Below are 21,631 nucleotides of genomic sequence, written 5' to 3' on the forward strand. Positions count from 1 at the left end.
GCAGTCAGCACCTTGAATGATAATGACAGCATAAATTACACCTGTGAACTCTGTAGCACAACTTATAAAGCCATTGAGGTACACAATACATAAGATAGGTAGACTGGGGTTCAAGTTCTACAGTATTTGTTTTACTGAGGAACAATCATAATGAGTATGAACAAAAGTAATCTATATTCCCTTTTGCCTGCCTCATATGCATGTTGCTCACCTGTATGCAAACAGGGTTCACAGCTGCAGTAAGAAAAAAACATTGTTACTTGCTTAGCCTTCCACTGTGGAAACAGGCCAAGCAGTGTTGCATGACAGTCAGCACTCTGGACAGTCTTCTTCTGGCTTTTCCCGTTTAGGGGTTGCCACAGCAGATCACCTGTCCACTCATGATTGGCAGTGGAGTTTTATGGTGTTGAGTTGCCAGCCCGGCTCCCAACCTTCCACAGAAGGAACACACACACACACACACACACACACACACACACACACACACACACACATGCACTCACACCTAGGGCCAGTTAAGAGTGCCCAATCCACCTACAGCATGTCTTTGGGATGTGGGAGGAAACTGGAGCACCTGGAGGAAACTCATGGGACCACAGGGACATGCAGAATCTGCACATAAGGCACCCCAGCCAAGGATCGAATCAGGGAACCTCTTGCTGTGAGGCGACAATGCTAACCGTTGCACCACCATGGCCACCCTCTGGACAATGCTGACTTTAAAAAGTACACCTGTTGTGTAGCTTTCCCTGTAGCATCAGGTATAAGTTCAGGCTAAAACACAGCTGAGCCAGGGTTCTAGTCCAACACACTAGACTTTTTTATTAATGGTGTCCCACTTAAATTTATAACAAAAATAACAAAACAAAGATAACTGTACATAGCAATAACTATGTATAGCAGATTGATTGAGCATATACATGGTATCATATGTAGTATATGGATTCAGGTGTCTAGGCAGCGAGACACTTCCCTGTGGTACATTTGGTTGGGGACACATGGCTGAAGTGACATTCAGCTGCAGAGAAATATGGCTGTTGTAAGTTCCCTGTGGGCAAAGGGAAGCCCACACTGCCATGCCCATGACTTTAATAACCAAGTGCATGGGGGCAGAAGAAGTAATGAGTGTTGTGTTCAGTGTACACTACATGCTTATATAACTGCAACAACAACATACAGAAGTGTACTACACTATGGAAGAAATCCTGCATGCTGCTTTAGTCACATTTATGGTCCAGTATGCATTTTAGGTAATTTAACCTAGATACTGTGAAAAGGTAGGGGTCCACACATACCAATTATAAAGCCACTGCACATTGTGCACTGTATATTTGCAGTCACTGACATGCCCATTGGCTAGACTGCTGCTGATGCCTGCCATACTGCCTTCTGTCTCATGTTGCATTGGGGCCATGGACATTATTTTTTCCACGTACATTTGACCTGGGATAGACTTCCTAGTTGACTGACAGTCATCTACATACCTCCCATAACACAAGAATAACTGTAAAATAGAATGTATTGTGTGGTCTGACACAGAAATTAAAAAGCTACTCTGAAAGTAATACAGGTTTATGCATTTCCAGTATATTGTCATACATTACTCCTGCATCACAACTGAGAATGCATAAACCAGGACCTTGTCATGTAACACACATACATTGCCAGTTGAAGTATAACACCAATCACTCTTTAAGGTGTATATTAGTAATGACCATGTTTGGCAAACACTTGTTCTGTGGTAATGGGACAAAAACACCTATAGAGAAATGTATGTATTCTCTATTGTACATAGGTTTGAATCCCACATTGTACAAATTATTTTTATCAGTGTGTAAGGCCCCTTCATAATATGTGTGAAGTTATAAAACTGATCCCCCCAAATTCAGGTCTTCAAAGCCAAGTCATGTATAGCAGCACGCTTGCCATAAATTAATGCCAACTGTCACATTACCCTTCCTGTTTCATAAACTGCCTTTTTTTGTTTGGAAATGTTGCTCTCCAAGTAACATTATGCAAATGCGGTTAGCATGGTTGTGTGGGTTTGCACATTGGCTGTACGACACAATATCACAAATTATTGGAGGGCTGTGCAGACATGGAAGAAGCTTGAAGGATGATGCTCAGTTCAGGGCTCAAAGATGGGGTGTGGAAGAGTTAAAAATATTCATTGCACTCCTCTTAAAGAAGTAGGCTGTTGCAGGGATACTATACCAGGCCTCACTATAAGACTGAGGCTTGAAATAGGCTAGCAAAGGCTGTCTCCTGTGCGACTGGCATACCACACACTGGGGAGCAACGTAGGCATCAGTCTAACAATCTGAAATGGAAGAAGCAGGCACAACTTAAACAGTGGCCAGATAAGTTAAAGACTGCTGACATCCCCACAGTTGTGTAAGTATATAGATAAAGCAGCTTTAATTAACTGATCTGGAAAGCTTTAGATAGCCAACACTGGTATGCATATTACAAGGATTACTTGTTTCAATTCCCAATCCTATTTTAGATTTTGAGAGCTCTATAGCTAATATAATAATAGACTATGTTTAATTGTAATAAAAACATTATGAGACATAATGGTTCTAATCATCAATTTATTTTTTCTCACCCCATGCCTTATCTCTCATTTTTTTTATATATGTGAACAGTTCCCTTCAAAACATCTAATTCTCATAACATCGAAACTCCAAACACTGAGACCATATAATTGAAAACCCAAAATATCAAAACACATAACATCGAATTTCATAACATTGAAAATGCATAAAATCAAATAGTATATCATCAAATATGTAAATGTTATAGTTTAATCTATCTAGGAACAGCAGGGTACTACAGAAAGTTCATCCCCAATTATATTACCATAACTGCTCCCCTCATAGACTTGAAAAGGAAAAACAGGCCTGATAATGTAGTGTGGACTCCAGCATGTGAGCAGGTATTCCAGAAGCATAAAAAAGCTTTGGGAGTACCCCCAGTTTTAGCCAGTCCAGCAAAGAATTTGTTGTGCAGGTGGATGCTTCGAACTATGAGGTGGGGGCTATACATAGCCAGATGTCCTCAGAGGGAGAGGAGCACCCAGTGATTTATCTCAGTCGTAGGTTCCAACCCAGGGAGTAATGCTATGCAGCCCTAGAAAAGGAATGTTTAGCCATAGTGTGGGCACTGCAGAAATAGGCTTATCTGTATGGAAGGAAGTTCACTGTAGTTAAAGACCACAATCCCTTAGCATGGCTACATAGAGCCAGCCAGCAAAATGCCAAGTTACTAAGGTGGAGCCTGGGATTACAAGCATATGATATGACAGTGCAGCACCACAGTGGGGTTAGCAATGCCAATGCAGCTGGGCTCTCAAGACAGGGAATGGGGTAAGATATTCCCAGATAGGCTCAGCCCTCTCAAGCAACATTTCTCAAGGGTCACTTGAAAAACTAGCATGAGTTCTCATGGTGGGGAGGGGGGATTGTGAAGGCTGCCAGACCAGCTAGCTGGAATTTTGTAAATAATTCTTTGTCATTTGTGAACAGTAATATGAATTGTATGCTTGTCCTACAAATGTAAGAATACTGTATTTTATGTGCTGAGCTTAAAGAATGTAACCACAGTGTACCACACTGGAAAGGAACAGAGTTAACTTGCAAAACTCTAAGAAAATAAATTGACAAGTAAAAAGTTTTATGATTGCATTTACCGAAGCTAGAAGACAGAACGTCTGCAGCTAGAAATTCTTTCTATTGTCTGGAAACAGAAATAATCACAGGTTTCAAAGATAAAAGTGTGTAACTGTTTTATGATTTCCAGTTCTAGCCAGGCTCATAAGAGATAAGTGTCAGCTTCTAAGAGATAAGTATTATTGATACTGAGGTGCTAACATCGCGGTTTCTTTTACCCTGGAAACTGAAAACAGAGGTGTCAGAGAATCTGAGATAACCTAGCAGAAATGTTTAATAGTAAATTAAGAACTACCTGAGTCTGGGCATTTTTATATGCCTCTGGACCGAAAAACATCCATTCATCACCTGCCTTGCTAATAGAAAGTACTAGATTACAGTATCTCACTTAGAGATAGATAGGATTATAGTAAAATTAGTCTAGATGTTTTCTGTATTTATGTGAAACTGTCCTGCTATGTTGTTTTAAAATATTTCCTGTGATTCTGAACTCTGTTGTCACTGCATTGAGTTATTGAATATTGTCTTGTGCTTTTAATATTTATTATTAAATAATTTTAAACATTTTAATTGTATCTGGATTGTTTAGAGATATTTAATCTCTTAGAGTACTTGCATATTTATTTGGGGACACTGTACAGGCCACTCTTGAATAGCCCTAGTTTGGTCACACTTACCATTTGGATAATAGTAACATTGCACAGTAGAATTGGTCACCTTTTCGGAAGAGCCTTATAATAACTGATAAGAGTGGTTGGTGGCAGCTGGTACTACCATATTGTCTGGGCAGAAATGAGCATAGCTAGTGAACCTGTGCCAGCCTTCCCCTGGAGTGTCTGTTTGTATATAAGTGTGTGCGTGTGTGTGTATGTGTGTGTGTGTGTGTGTGTGTGTGTGTGTGTGTGTGTGTGTGTGTGTGTGTGTGTGTGTGTGTGTGTGTGTGTTTGTGTGTGTGTGTGTGTGTGTGTGTCAGCTACTTGGACAGGGACATAAAGGACTTGAACAGAGAGGGTGCAGGAGATTTTGGCTTGACAACTCGGCTGAGATCTTAACCCTATAGCTGTGCCAGTGGGGAGTCGTACTGGGGATCTGAAGAGACATGGAGAAATCAGCCTCAGACTGATTGTGATCTCTGTGTGCTCTTAAGTGAAATTGTACTTTACTGTGCATGTACTTGTCATCCTCTCAATGTGCACACCCCTCACTGGTGCTAGTGGTGAGGATTGAGGCTTCTTGATTACTGGGCCAATGCAGGGGCATTACAGTGACATGAGCTGTTTGGTCTCTTTTGTCAGACATGTTGCTGTGTTAGTTTTTACCCTGCTTTTCTTAACTGGTGCAAAACCATTTAGCATTTTAAGAAGGTGTAATTTAAGTGAGTAACTGGTTCATTTAGGAGAATTACTCTTAATACATTCCAGTTGTAGTCGGACAGGGCTGTAATAAATATGTCCTTGTCACATTTGGTTAAATTACATACTTGCTTATAGATTTTTTGTTTGAGTGAACCATATTGTTGTCTTATTGCATAGGTTGGGAGGTAGTCAATTATAGTATCTGTTAAGCAACCAGAAGACTTTATATTATGGGGTTTGTTTGCCAATATCCAGTCCAGCATGGACTGCCTGCTAGAGCTTTTGTTGCTTCTGGTAGTGGAGTTTATTAGTTAAGTGAAGCCAGACAGGTGAACAGAGTCCATGCAGTTGCTGCAGTCTATATTTAGGTCACCTAGGAGGAAGGTTTCCTTGGAGATATTGTCAGATACCCAGTGTAGGATATTTTCAGCTGTGTTAATGTTGTTGTCTGGTGGGGTGTGTACTGCTGAGATACATGTAGATTTCTCTTGGTTGATTTTGAGGTATGCAGTCAGAAGTTCAGCATTATAAAAGTCTGGGACCTTTAAACTCTGATGCTACCTAACCCCCATCCCTTCCCTGATGATCTGCATCAAACATTAATAATCAGACAAGCTACAATGTCAGTACCAACACAATCACTCTAAACATACAGCTATGAGCAGTCTGCCGATTTTGTTCCTGTTAGATATTTGTATGTGTTTGTCTGTTAACAAGGTTAGTACAGTTACGCAGCTTAGCTATTTTCAGCTATCATCTGAGCAAAATATATGAATTATAGCAAACGTTGCTATAATGCACCTCTGCAGACATGTGACACAACAAAACAACTGTACAATTACATTAAGAATAACTGTCAGACAACAGCAAAGATATAAACGACATATATGCAGTGAACGCTAATACCCCAGGGAAAAATAAAAAAAATATATATATGTACTTTACTCCTGACTTCATGAATCTGTGACCAGTGACTTAAATCACAGTTGAACATGATCAAAATTAAATGTGGGATGACATTGAAATTACATGTGAGATAACACTGCACTATTTGCTTACATTATTCAGTTATATAACCCTTTAATAACACTCACATCTGTCTATATTACTCCATAATTTCTTCTTAGAAACTTTAAGTTAAAAGGACGGATCTAAAAATTCTGTCCTAAAACATCTAATAGGATCATAGAATCATAGGATAATAGCAAGTTACTAGGCTATTGACCTTGCGGCCCTTATGCCCTTATAAGCCTAGCCAAGAGTTTAGCCCATGTATAGACAAATCAGTACCCAATGCCCCTGTCCAGCAGGCACACGAGTGGAATCCCATGGATGCATTTTCTATTTCCCATCCAGTTATCCAGTTATCCAGGTTGCGCTTATAGGATTTGAAACTGACAATTTACTGCTAGGGATGCCCTCAGTTGCTGCCATCTGAAGAGAGAACATAACATACCACTGACAGGTTTGAACATATGATCTTAACAAATTCCTCACATCCTCTCTACCTCACCCCACCGTCATATTAGTTATATTATCCACATTAAATTAAAATATATCCACCATCCAGTCCCTCTCTAGGCATCCTCTTACAATGTATGACCCCTTACTAAAATTTCTGCTGGGGATGTATCAACTCTGTGCCACCAAATTAAATTATCTAATATAAATCAAGCTGTAATAATTATATCCAGAACATTCTAAAGATCATTACCTCTAGTCCAAAAGTGAAAACATCATGCCATAATAACCAGATCATCTCTGATCAGCCTTTTACCTGTTGTTATGAAGCTCTGCAAATAATTTGCCTCTGTGATTGTAAACACATTTTAAAGTCAATTAGTCAATCAGAATAGCCTTTATATCATACCTTCCTAGAAAACATGTACCGTTACTGAGGCCAAAAGAAAACTAATATTCCACACCATTGCTTTGTTACATTTTTAGAAATAACAGACAAAAAATTGTGAATATAGCCTGTTGCTTCATTTGATTACATTACCCTGATAATTAATCCTCACTTTGTAAACATAGTAAATCAACTTATTTGTAGGACCCAGGCCTAAAAGAGTAAACATGTTATCAGGAACCTAGTATCTCAAATAAGAAAGACACCTTAAACACTATAATCACCGAATACAGAATTTGTTACATCAGGTGCACGCATATTGCAAACTCCAGAATTATGTAGCATTTTAGAACAACCACCTGTTCAGTCACACACTGCCTAGGTTCTGATCCCACAATGTGTTATAGTAGAAAGTAAGCCTAAAACCCAACAGCAGTAGGTGAGCATGCAAAATGGCACACTAAGGCCGAGTAAGAAAATCACTGCAGCAAATGTCTTATTTTCTCGGAATTATAACACTGTTTTACCATTTTGTGGGTTGGGACATTGAAGCGACTCTGTCTAAATGGAAGATACCTGAATAGGGTAACAGTCATGATATCTCAGTTATGTTATTTCTGTTTCCAGGACAAATCAATGTGTTTAAAGGTAGTATCTGCGATCTATAGTATCTTTTACTTGGCAGCAAATATCAGTCTCATATAGTGAATAGGATACAGATATAGGCAGGAATTCTGGTGTGGACTTTTATGAGGTGACAATCACCAGTTTGTTTAAAGGTGTGGGTGCTAACTTCTACCTATGATTCTGGCATCCTTACGTATGGTGAGAAAAAAGCAAAAGGTAAAATAAAGAAATAAATAGTCATCTGCAGAATCGTTTGCCAAATCAGAAAACCTTACAAATATATAGCATTATCCAGTGGCAGATTCAGGATTTTACGAAGGGGGGGGGGGGGCACAGTCTGGAAAGTCGAAAAGTGAGGTGGGGAAGTAGGAAAGCAAAACACTGGGGAAGGGGGATGTGGAAGAATCACTTTCAGATATTGTATCAGACTGTGTGAAAACACAGCAACATACAATCATTTGCAAAAAATTAGGGGTGGCGGGTCGATTGAGCACAACGGTTAAGGTTTTCACCTCAGACACAAAGTATTGGATTTGATTCTGATCTCAGCTTATTAGCTAGCCTTATAATTACCATTCATGACAGTTAGCCTAATATTCTCGTATGATCCAGTGAACCTGGTGTGGTTGTGTTAGTGGAGGTACATAACTCCTATCCAGCACACAACATATTAGCAGACATTACCAGTTGTTTCAAGACATACCTAGAAAATATGTTTGGTCACCTATATGAAGTCATAATTCTTTTATATGGTATAGCTGACATAAACATTATGATAACATAGCAAAGAATCCCAGTGAAGGTGATATCACCCCAAGACCCATAGCAAATGCAAGTAATTTAAGTAAATAATTATTTATGTGAAACCAGCAAAGTTAATTTATGTAAATAATTTTGTGTGTGCAAGTGAAGTTCAGTTAGTTAAAGAACATTGCAAGTTAAGGAAATACACGTTTTATGAAAAAAGTCCTAAAAAACAGTCATGTAAATTATATGCAATGTATAAAACCAAATTTAAGTACTGTAGCATTTCCCAAAGGACAGTAACACAAAATCTACTTTGTCTGGCCAGCCTAATATGCAAAGCCATAGAAAGCCTTATTAGGAAACAGCAACCCTCCGAATTCTGTTTCCATTTTAGTTTGGATTAGTCAAGGGCAGGTCATGCTTACCAAATCTAATGTACTTTTTTGCAAAGCTCACCAATGCAATATATGAAAGCAAAATGGTACACATACCTCGACCTAGCTAAAGCTTTTGACACAATCCCCCTCTCAGGCATTGTAGAACAGCTAAATAAACTAGGAATAAACTATGGTCACCTACTGGATTGCCACATGGCTCACAGATGAGATGCAAGAAAGCAAAATTGACAAAGTTACCTCCAGAAAGAGATGAGCTACTGGTGGAGTCCCCAGGGTTCTGTGCTGAGGCCTCTCCTGTTTATCATCTACTTTTCTGAAGTAAAAGCCAATACCAAAGGGTTCTGGATGACTAAGTTTGCACATGACTACAAGTTAGAAGCAGTTACTGAACCCCAAATTACACAGCCATCCTACTGGACGGTTTGTCCCAAACAACTGGTGCCACAATCATGGACCAAAATGAAATGCCAGTAAATGTATTACTGTATCCTTTGGAAGTCATGTACCTCAGAGGACAACTATGATGACAATAAGACCTTAAGAATAGACTTGTTTGGGTTTTCGGAACTTATCTGGACAGTGACCTAAATTTTGACCAGTATGTCTACTTATGTAAGAAAGTGCTTCTATATTAAACAGCTTAAAGAAATGGGTAATGTCTAGATCTAGGATGTCACTGCCCTCCTTTACTCAGCACTCCTTAAGCCAGTCATTGAGCATAATGCCCCCTTTGGCCTGTATCTGTCCAAACACATGCAACTGGAATGCCCACAAAGAAGCCTAACTGAAAGGATACTAGGGCTAAACAATATGCCCTACACAGACTGACTTAAAGTCTGCCATTTGCTTTCTTCCACTGACTGCCTCCCATAGCTCTCAACCTCTCATCTCCAAAATACAGAACATAATGTGACAATATGGAGCAAAGAGGCGAACATTTACTAACAACTTCATCTAAGATGCTCATAGCATAAGTATGAGAAAACAGTTATTTTGTTTAACAGTTTTCCTGTTTCAACATAATTCAGTATTGTATACCATGGCATCAGCTAACATTCAAACTCACAAACTGAAGAACATTCTTCATAATGAGATACAGTTGAGAGCTATGCTGCCTTTCCATCCTCAGACAGACCGCCACTTCTGTGATAAGCAAACAGACTGTTTCTACACACATAGCTACCCCAAAACAAAACACGTGCAACACATATCTTACAAAGCCAGTGTGCCGAACAGTCACAGCCCTTAAGACTAAACAACACACCTGATACACTTGTAATAGGTGACTCTATCGTCAGGCACACTGAAGTCCCGCTCACCAGGCTGAACAAGGAGTGGGTCACAGTGAGCAGCCTGTCGGGCGCTAGGATCCGCCACATAACACAAGCACTCAGGTCACTCCAAGGCAAGTACAAATATGACTCAGTCATTGTCCATGCTGGTGTGAATGACCTGAGACGTACTTCCCTGGACTACATGAAAAGAGACATAAAGGAGCTCTCTGAGCATGTAGCCCAGGCCGGTATGACCCTGATCTTGAGTAGCATCTTACCCTTACCAAGAATGATGCCACAATATGAAGACAAGATGATCATTTTTAACAATTGGCTTAAGTACTGGTGTCATTCAAAGGGGATCCAATGCCTGTCAGCTTGGATTGATATGCTCAACAAGCCACGATGCTTCGCTAGGGACGGCTTGCACCTGTCACCCCTGGGCTTTTGGATATTGGCAAAGGCTCTTGCTACCCCCATAGTGCCTTTTTTAGGCAAGGCTCAAAAGACAAACCCACCTCCATAGGTATCACAAGGGATAAGAAACTAAGAGTAATGCTACTCAACGCCAGAAGTCTAAACCTCAAGATGCACGCACTCGAAACTCTCCTTAGCATGGAGAACTTCGATATCTGTGCAGTAACAGAAACCTGGTTCAGGGCTCCTGAGAGCACCCCAGCACTACCAGGTTATACCTCATACCATGCTTTTCAGCCCCAAAACTTGGACTGAACCACAAAAGGAGGGGGAGTATCGATATTCATCAAAGATACCCACACCTCCAAGTTGGTGGCAAAGCACGAAGCATCAGAGACTATCCATGTGCAGCTAACTCTGGGTAAAACTGCCTTCCAGTTTATAGCCTGCTACAGACCACCCTCCCAAACACAGGAGCACCACTTGGCCTTCCTGAGAATACTGGAAAATATGAAGGTCTCTCCAAACACCATTATACTGGGCGACTTCAATTACCCAAACATAGACTGGGAGCATTACTCTAGCTCCAACACCCTAGCCCAAAGGTTCCTAGAATTTATAAACTCCAATGCTATGGAACAACCATTCCCACAAGAGGGGAAAACATACTGGACCTGATCATCACCAGCATGGGGACTCTATGCTCCAGACTAGAAGTGTATCCCTCACTGGTAAGATCAGACCATAAACTAATCTCACTGGATATTCACATCCCAACCCCACCCCCCTGCCCAGAAAACCACAGTGAAAAACTTCTCTAATGCAAATTTCACACTCCTCAAAACCGAGGTGGAATCCTTCAAAGCCCCCAGGTGTGTGGAAAATATGGCCCAGACTGCAGAATCCTTTATAAACGCATTCTATGAACACCTTCAGGAATGCATGGATCATGCAATCCCAAATAAAACCAAGACCCGATCCTCCAAAGGCAGACGTCCTGTCTGGTGGACCCCAGCCATAAACAAACTATACAATAGAAGGAGGAAGCTACTAAATGATAGAGCAAAATCCCAAAAGGGGAAGGCATCACTGATCAGTATTAGCAAAAAACTACGGGCACTCATAAAATTGTCTAAGGCCAGCTTCGAGAGAAAAATTGCACAGGACACTAAGGATAATCGCAAGGCTTTCTTTAGTTATGTTAGGAACCTGGGTGGTAATTCCCAGATATGCTCAGAATTAGTCCAAAATGACAAAAAATATACTGAACCCACAGACATTGCCAACATCCTAGCTGACAGGTTCAGTGCAAATCCCCCCCCCCCCACCAAAAGGGCAAATATCTATCCCAGCAGAGTGCTGCCCCCCTGACATCTCAGATGCTCAGGTAAGAGCCGCCCTCTCCAAAGCAAAAAACACAGCATCAATGGGACCAGACGGTGTCCTGGGCTGCGTCCTACATGAACTCCAAGAAGAGCTAAACCCAAACATAAAACTACTGTTCAATCTCAGCCTTACTACAGGATATGTGCCCAAAGAGTGAAGTACAGCAACAGTGGTCCCTCTCCATAAAGGTGGTGCCTCAACGGATCCTGGAAACTATCGCCCCATAAGCCTGACTAGCTTGGTCTGCAAAGCTATGGAAAGGATCATCATGGACCTCATAAATAAAGATATTGGGGACCTACAGACACTGGATCCTACCCAGTTCGGCTTTGTTAAGGGCAGATCCTGCCTCTTAAACCTGGTTGATTTCTTTGAAACAGTCACCAAGGCGATTGACGAGGGGAAGGTGGTCCACACAGCCTACCTGGACCTCGCAAAAGCCTTCGATACAATACCCCACTCGGGCATTATAGATAAGCTCACCAACTTAAATATAAACCCTTATGTCACTAGATGGATTTCAAACTGGCTCAAGGACAGAACCCACATGGTTAGAATTGCTGGAGCCATGTCAGACTCCAAACCGGTTACAAGTGGTGTCCCACAAGGTCCAGTCCTGGGATCTCTCTTGTTCGGTATATATTTCTCGGAGGTACAGGCCAACACGGAAGGACTGTGGCTGACCAAGTTCACAGATGACTGCAAACTGGGCGCCATAATCGACTCTCCAGCCGACACAAGCATCCTCCAAAAGGGCCTCATAGAAACAGACAACTGGTGCCAGAGCCATGGCCTCAAGCTAAATGCCAAAAAGTGTATAGTCATCCCCTTTGGCAAAAACAAAGTGCCCACAAATTACCACATAGGTGGTAATCCATTAAGTACAGAAGAAGTCATTAGGGACCTGGGGACCCAAGTTGATAGCAATCTCTCATTTGACAACCACGTGGCCAAAGTGGTTAGAAAAACATTTTATATAGCCCACCTAATCATGAAGGGATTCACATCTAGATCAGGGGAGGTCATCGTGCCTCTTTACTCATCCCTCATCAGGCCCATAATTGAGTACAATGCCCCTTTTGGGAGGTACCTTACCAGACACCTGCAGCACCTGGAAAGACCCCAAAAGTACCTCACCAAGAGGATCAAAGGGCTCAAACAGATGCCATATGCTGCCCGGTTAAAGAAACTCCAGCTTTACTCAGTGGCATACCGCCTGTTCAGAGGCGATCTGTGCCTGACGTATAAAGCCATGTCCAACCCGGAATTAATGGACATGCTGCACCTCAGAAAATCCAAATCCCATCGAGCTACGCCCGAGAGACTTGAACCTCAGCACTGAAATAAATTGGGCATGCTGGAGGGACAGATTCATAACCCAGAGGCTCCCTTCACTCTGGAATAAAATCCCAGTCCAGGTTAGGCAGAGTCCCTCATTGACTCTCTTCAAGAGGAATCTTGATGAGTGGATGGGAGATCGTAGGTTTACCCCGGGTATCACTTCTGTGTCACTGTTAGACAGAGGCACAGTATACTAACCTCGAAAAAGGGCATAGCAAAACAAATTTAAAATGGGTGGCGAAAGCCAAACACATTCTGGCTAGGCTTATAAATTCCCTAGGGCAGATAGCCTAGTATGAACCTATGAACCTATGAACCTATATAAATTTGTTGGTTTGAACATCTGCAGCATTCAAATACTTCTTGGAAAGCCACTGATTTTAATGTGTTGTCAAATGTAAATAAACCCCCTCTCTACAGTTTGAGTTGGCATCAGACTGGCTATATGTACACTAAGAGCCTTTAAAATCCTAAACATTGAAAAAATACTTCGCTTAAACAGTGAAAATGCATGCTAACACATATCCACGTATCCCAACATCTTTCTAAGTTTAAAAAAGTGATATTTAAATCTTTCCCCGATTTCCGGGCCTTTATTCTCCCGTTTTAGATTTTGCATACACAGAAATATTTCAAGTGTGGGCAATAATGCCCTTCTAACCTGCCAATATACCAAAAACAGTTGTTCTCGTAATACGTTCCAGACTGTTCTTAAAAATATCTAAACTAGTACTTGCTTTAATGTAATATGGTAATCTCTTCCATGCATCAGTTCCTCTCTTAGAGAAGCAATTAGTGCATTTCTCATTCCTACAGAATCTTCTACATAGGTTGTCTGATGTTTCACTACTACTTTTTGATAACCCTAAATATTCCCAGAGGTAGTCTCTAAATGCCCTATATACCTGAATAAGATCAGCTCTTAAATATCTGAGACCCTGTTAAGATATTTTAGTCTTTCACAGTAACTTAAATTTTCACTTCCATTGATGCTCGTGGTATATTTCCGCTGGGGTCTTTACAGTTCACTCATGATTTTCTTATATGGTTTCCATATAGTTATTCCATACTCAAGTTTGGGTCTAATGTAACTAAAAACAATGACTTCATTTCCAATTTCCTAGACTTTATAAGCATTTTTATACTATTGTTCTATAGCTATCACTAACCAGCTGGTTGATATGATTAGTAAAACAAACCTGGAATGATCCATTTACCATACCATATATACCCTAGTCCTAAAACGTATCTACAGTTTCAATCACTGCGTGCTATATTAAAATATTAACCATTCAGTTATGTCTCCCAATCACCAATCTTATAAGCTTAGTTTTGTAATTATCAGCTTTGCTGTGCCCAAAACATCACTTTAATGAAGTTCTTCTGCAGACATGCATGCCCCATATGTAACTGTCTTAACTATTTCCAAGTCATCTGTAATAAACAGACTAGAGAACACAGAACCACACCCATTTACTTAACACTTGCACAAAAAAAAGATTGTTTACTTAATACACAGATACACTCAAAATTTGCCACTTACCTTGCGTTTTTTTTTTTTTTTTTTGTAGCAGTAAAAAAAATGATATATCTTGCAGCTGTCCTCTCTCTGTACTGCAGAGTGGTGATTCTGGATCAACACGATCTCAGTTGGGCCACAGGCTAACTTTTGTGGGTTGGCTGCTTGCTGTAAGGGAAAGGAGCAGAAAGAAGTGTGCAGAAAAATGACCATATGTGTGGCTCATTATCGTAAGGCCTGTCTGGTCTTAAAAAAAAATGAAACAAGCTGTTCTGAAGTTCTTGGCTGTGCATCTTAATACCCTATGGTACACCCAACCAAATTTCAGGAGACTGTCTTGTACAGTGCTGCACACACCTGATCAGAGAATCCAAAAGCATAGTCGATTTAGCACACAAGCAACAGAGAAATCCACACAAACTACAGGACCACAAAGAATTTGAGTTGCTCGGCTCTTTACTCAGACCATCTACTGTGAACTCCAAAAGTTAGAATTAGGCAGGCAGCACCAATAACAAGAGATTGACTGCAGCTGTATTTAACAGAAATTAAGCAGCCCACCAAATACAGCTGCAGCCAATAACAATTACATCATCTGGATGGATTAGTCCAGTCATCTCCCAACCCCCCACCTTTCTCAAAAACGCATAACTGTCTTGGCTGGCTGTGAGCACGAAAAGCTTATTGTTCGGTAGAGGAAGACTTTTAGGACATTTTTAAAGATTTTTTTTTTACATTTGCTACCCCTGGCTTGTCAGTGTGTACACTACCAGGGGTATAGCTAGGATTTTCAAATTTGTACTCACAGCTCTCAAACTGCTACCCCCTCCCAAGCCAAGCTATGGCCATTCTTGTAATTCACAGTTCGCTCTTAAGTGTCGATGAAGAGGCATTCGCTGTAATGCCTCTTCAGTAATATAATATAAATTCACTCAAACTCGGTTCCTTGAATTGAAAATTAACCTGAAAGTCAGTTCTTTGAAAAATGCAGCATGGTAGTTGGGGTAGAGGATTGCCAGACAATACAGCTAGGAACCTGTCAAAGAATGGACACCACTTTAATTTGATCTCAGTTTTAACTTGAACAGCTGACAAATTTAGAGAATCGACATGCATTTCTGAAATAAAAGTAATGTATAACTCTGATCATTACAGTTATTTATAAAAGTAAACCCTCCACATTTTCTTCCAAAATTGCTATTTTGCGGAGAGATTATTAGGGGGAGAGCAACATTTTGAGCCAAAATTGGGGACACTTCAGAGGTTTGGATATTCCTAATTCTATAAAGTGATTTATTTGCACATAACTCTCAACCTCTTAATGCAGGAAATCTGGACAAGGCCAAATATATTGGGGGAACATACAATCAGTACTAAAAATTGATCTTGTATAAACTTAAGACAGTTGATAGAATATCAGGTCTTGCTTTAGCATGCATTTTTCTGAAGATTATGATGTCCGAAACTTAACGTTGGTCATTATTTAGTGACTTCATTCCTAAATGATTTTCCAGAAAAGTTTTATTTTGCATTTTACAGCACAAACACCAATAAATATCTGCTAAACAAAGCAATGCAGTCTCACAATGAAACTAGACTTAGCATTAAAACTTCTCTGCCCTTGAAACTCACATTCATTGAAACAGCATTGAAACCCACATTCAAAGAAAATATATTTTGCCAGTGGCGGATAAAGATTAACTCTGAGCTGTTTTCAAATCATAGGCCCATTGCACATGAAACATACACTTGCTCTTTGATACACCTTCCTGATTGTATTAAATTCTATTCCTTGTACAATACAGTATAGTTGTTAGACAATGTTTTAAATTTATTGTGTTGAACATTTTTCCAGTAAACAATGAAACAAAATGCATGCACCAATAATGACAAACAGCCCAATTCATAACATTTCCATCATAAAAGTCTACTCACACTTCTACAGTCCACCAGTATCAGTAAATATGCTCAATCTCTGAACTAGTAAAAGCCATCTACATAATTCCACATTAAAGAAATCTGTAACTAATGAAGAGGCTGCTGCTAGCAAACACCTTTATATTTCATGGTTTCATCTACAAATAAAGTGCCTGTTGCCCTTGAGGAATAAATTGCCTATGTTGCAATAAAAACAATGAGATGCTAGTAATATTGCAATAGGGAATGGATGGCAAACTGATAACATGTTCATAGTTACTACTAGATATCCTCTCCAAAACGGACTATGGCATCCACCCCCCCTTTACAACACAGTACAATATCAGCAATGCATCTACCTATTGTGGGAGAAGAACCCACAGCCTTCTGCATCAAAAGCAAGTTTACTACCTGTTGTGATATTAACAGTACAAGCAAACTCAGCATAAGCAGCACTAAACTTTAGTTCCCCTGCAGTACTCAGCTCCTTGTAAAATGTCGACACTCAGCTATATCTCTGAACTTTGCAGCACACGAAATCTGGAAAAAGCCAACATTTATTGGGGGGGGGGCAAAAGCCCAAAAACCAGGGACACATTTTAAACATTGCTTGTATAATTTTGGAAAGTTGCTAGAATAAAATGCTGTGTTATCACCATGCATGTCTTGAACCCAGAACCACATGCACCACACTCAGTGCAACATACCAATATGCTAAATCAGCAGTTTGAAAAATAGGAAGACAAACTTAATGGCTACCATTTAGATAGCTCTCAACCTCTTAGCACAAAAAAACCTGGACAAACAAAGCCAATAATGAGGGAATACAAATTCAGTTCTCACTTCACACCTTAGCACAAAAACCTGGACAAACAACAAAAACAATAATGGGGGAAATACAACTTCAGTTCTCACTTCTCACCATAGCTCACAACTATTCTGATCAAGACCAACTACATTTCACACACACACTTACCTGATCAAGACCAACTATATTTCACACACACACTTACCTGATCAGGACCAACTACATTTCACACACACACTTCCCTGATCAAGACCAACTACATTTCACACACACACTTACCTGATCAAGACCAATTATATTTCACACACACACTTACCTGATCAAGACCAACTACATTATACACACACACACTCTTACTTAGGGTTGCCACCTTTTCAAATGCCCAAAGTGGGACATTTTTGGTACAAACGTCAGATTTTGCACGGTGAAACATACCCACGACCAGTACAAAGGACAGAACTTCATTTTTTTTGCCTAAATAAAGGCTTATTCTTCTAGCATTTTAGTTGCTTATTCTGTTTCTTATAACATTTAGGTATTTCAGATACAGAATAACTGTTTTATGCAACTATTACATAAAATATAGGAAATATTGTTGTCCTAAAATCTCAGGACATTTGCCATTTTTTCAATTTTTTTGCAGGGCACAATTGCCCAAAGAGGGACTGCCCCTCACAAAGTGGACAGGTGGTAGTCTTACCTGATCAAGTCCAACTACCAGCTACATCCCCCCCCCCCACACACACACACACACACACACACACACACACTCTGTTACCTGATCAAGTCCAACTACATTTCCCGCTCGCAGCGATAATCCACACACTCTCTTACCTGATCAAGTCCAACTACCAAGTACATTTCACACACTCTCTTACCTGATCAAGTGATTCAAGTCCAACTACCAATGACATTTCCTGCTCGCAGCGATAATCCATTTGCGACTGTCATTTTCTTTCACTCGCTCGCTCATTACTGCACATTTCCCGCTCTCAGCCAGCTGGACATGCAGTGAGCTCACTTCCAACTGGCTGGTATCCTCCTTAAAGGAGCCAACACCAAATATGTATGTACGTTTTTTTTTTTTTTGTTTTTTTTAAAAAGCTAACCCCTCTTCTAAAAATGTTGTACTGACAGTGCGTATGCCTCCCAACGTCCCTGTACACTACGATTTATGTAGCATATGCTTTCCAATGTCCTAGCCAAGCTATACAATGAGTTTAAAAAGGGGGAGGCATGCGCCCCTGTGCCAAAGCCTAAATCCGCCACTGTTATCAGTCTACGATAGAGTAGCCATGCCTTGGGATCAATCTTCCTGTCTTACACATAGTCAAACATTTTTGTTGTTATTACTCAGGAATAAAAGTCACATCTTCCTCAAAAAAAAAAAAAAAAAAAGATTTGAGGCTGTGCTTTCTTTTATGTGTATCCTAAGCAGCCACTGACAAAAAGGCAGGACATCCAGTCTGGTACAGGAACCAGAGATGCTCATTTAAATGTGTCTGTCATTGCTGGCTGCCATGCTTGGAGGTGACATCATTTTGTCAGCATGCTTATCACTGGTCAGCACTCATGAAAAATATTACACTTGAGGTGCTTCATTATAGTTTTAGGAATTTATACAACTGCAGTTGGAGTAGGTTCTCATACTGTGGATTTTGTGTGCCATTCTCTGTACCCCTTCAGCAGGTGTATATTATTTTATTGTTCCCTGGCAGGGGGAGATGGCTGCCTTGTTGTCAGGTGTTGCTTCAGAGTTCCACAAAGTAAAATGTTCATATCACTGCAATTTTAACATTTAGTAACTGGTTAAGTGATATAGTCAGAACACAATCTGTTGTGCTACAACTGCAAAACTAACTGCAGTAGATGCTTTTAGTGCAGATGACCAAGTAATGTGTTTCTGGGAAGCAGCTAGAGTTTCCAGAAAGTAACGCACAAAACACAATATATAAACTCCACAGAAGGAGTGAATGGAAATCATTACTGAACCCCCTAACCCTACATTTCTGAGACAGAATGAACAGACCAGTGAACTAAAACAGAAGTGTGATACACTTCCATTTTAAAGTCCAGCAGAGTTATATGCATTCAGTGTTACCATTCAGTATTTCTCTAACTTGCCACTACTCCTGTCCACAAGTTTGTATTAAAAAAGATGATATGGTGTGTGTTCAATATCCCTAAAATTTGTGGTGGAGTAATAAAATTTTGCAAAGTGAGGTAAACAGTGATAAAGATGAATCATGTTACATATAAGATACCACATCTGCATTTATTATAAAATGAGTGTATCTATTGCTATAATAATGTGTTCATGTATACTTTTAATTTATTTGTTTTACAGAACATTATTAACAATCTACGAGACAGTGTGAGATTCAGAGATTCAAATTCTACACTGCAGAAGGAAGGCCGGCAAAATGAAATAACAAGATTCCTTAGGGAGGTTGAAGAAGACATTGTACATGATGTGCTTTCATCACTGAACAGACATGGAGCAACAGAAGAAATAATATACCATTATACAAGTGAAATGGGTAAACAATATGTTGGAAAAATACTGTTAATGGATAATATTTTCCCTTCATTTTGCATTAACCTTACTTCAAAATACTCACTTCATCTCCTGTGGTTGAACAAAACCTCTAGCACTTTGATTACCATACATATCAGTTTAATTATGCATGTTTTTGAAGTATATAAAATTGTAAAGTATTAACTGGTGGCCAGGTAAATGCAGTGGAGAAACAGTGGCCTTTCTTTTATGATCAACAACAGTAAAATAATGACTAGGATTCACACAAGTGTGCATTGTGCCTTTCAACAAGGGGGCTCACTGCATGCAACAGGTAGAGTTTAGCACCAGCATACCAGTTGTAAAGCCATAAAACAAAGTAGATGGGCAACATTAGCAGGTAGTAGCATTCAAAGAAAACAATTACATCAATAATAAACCATTCCACGACTTCCAATACAGTACATGTCAGATTGCAATGGCATGGCAGCCAGCACTGAACCACAGCAGAAATACATAACAACGCAGCATAGAACAGCACAGCACTGTACAGGAGCAGTCACATGGATGCAGAAATACATAACAATGCAGCATAGAACAGCACAGCACTGTACAGGAGCAGTCACATGGATGCAGAAATACATAACAATGCAGCATAGAACAGCATAGCACTGTACAAGAGCAGTCACATGGATGCAGAAATACATAACAATGCATCATAGAACAGCACAGCACTGTACAGGAGCAGTCACATGGATGCAGAATGACATAACAATGCAGCATAGAACAGCACAGCACTGTACAGGAGCAGTCACATGGATGCAGAATGACATAACAATGCAGCATAGAACAGCACAGCACTGTACAGGAGCAGTCACATGACTGTGCACTGTGAAGTGCTAAATGTGTGCATCATCTAATTGTGGAGGAAAACTGATAGATAGGAAAGTAGAAAATAAATGTACATCAATCAGAGGGAAAAGCACAAGTGTGAGCAATAAGAAGCAGGGGTGGAAGAAAGATGTGGCACAGTTTTAATGAAATAGGTCCTCCTTTCATAAAAAGGATAGAAGGAAAGGGTAGTAAGGGGTGACCTTGAGGAGAATAGAAGGGAAAGGCAGCTAGCAGGTACAGAAAAACACAGAACACCAGCACAGGCTGTTAGGGGTGGTGAGCATTCAAAAGGGAGGGTGAACAGTGAATGATTACAGTCAGAGAAAAGACAGCTAGTGACTGAGTGGGGTGGGCAAGGTAAGAGCAATGACATGAAATGGATGGATAATTTCAGGAAAATGATAGGAGGGCTACCTGCATGGTAGGTTGCTAGACTATACCAGAAGACAAAATTCCCAAGCATCCCACAAGTGGGTGGCCAATGGCAGGAGCCTGTTTTTCCTATTGTATCCCAGCAATAAATGGGCACAGCCTTGACAGCAATCTTCAGACCAGTACAGACTATAACCCATGTTGCCAATGTGGATGTCCAGTGCATTCCATGTTGCCGATGTGGATGTCCAGCTGGTGATGCACTTCAGCAGCCACCAAACTCTGCGCCTGCTGCCATGTCACCACAGGTCTTCACATCCTTTCTGAAATCCTAAAACAGATGACGATTGCATACACCACCCAACAGCAGCTGAGGATTGTATTGTCATCTCACCTTACCTGTCACATCTGGCCCTACATATGGGAGGCAACACATAGTATCTCACATTCATGGATAAAAGAGGGCTTAAAATGTATAAGATACACCCTACACTGACTGACTACATTACAGTAACCATGAAACAATGGAAGACTAATT

General features: G+C 40.3%; 1 pseudogene; it reads left to right on the plus strand.

Moving 5' to 3' along the window:
• Positions 1 to 21,631, plus strand: part of LOC122810811 — a 349,950-nt pseudogene that overhangs the window by 29,907 nt on the left and 298,412 nt on the right.

Source organism: Protopterus annectens, chromosome 9.part0 (assembly GCF_019279795.1).
Source record: "Protopterus annectens isolate FY-2018-M chromosome 9.part0, PAN1.0, whole genome shotgun sequence".
In the NCBI taxonomy this organism is placed as follows: domain Eukaryota; kingdom Metazoa; phylum Chordata; order Ceratodontiformes; family Protopteridae; genus Protopterus; species Protopterus annectens.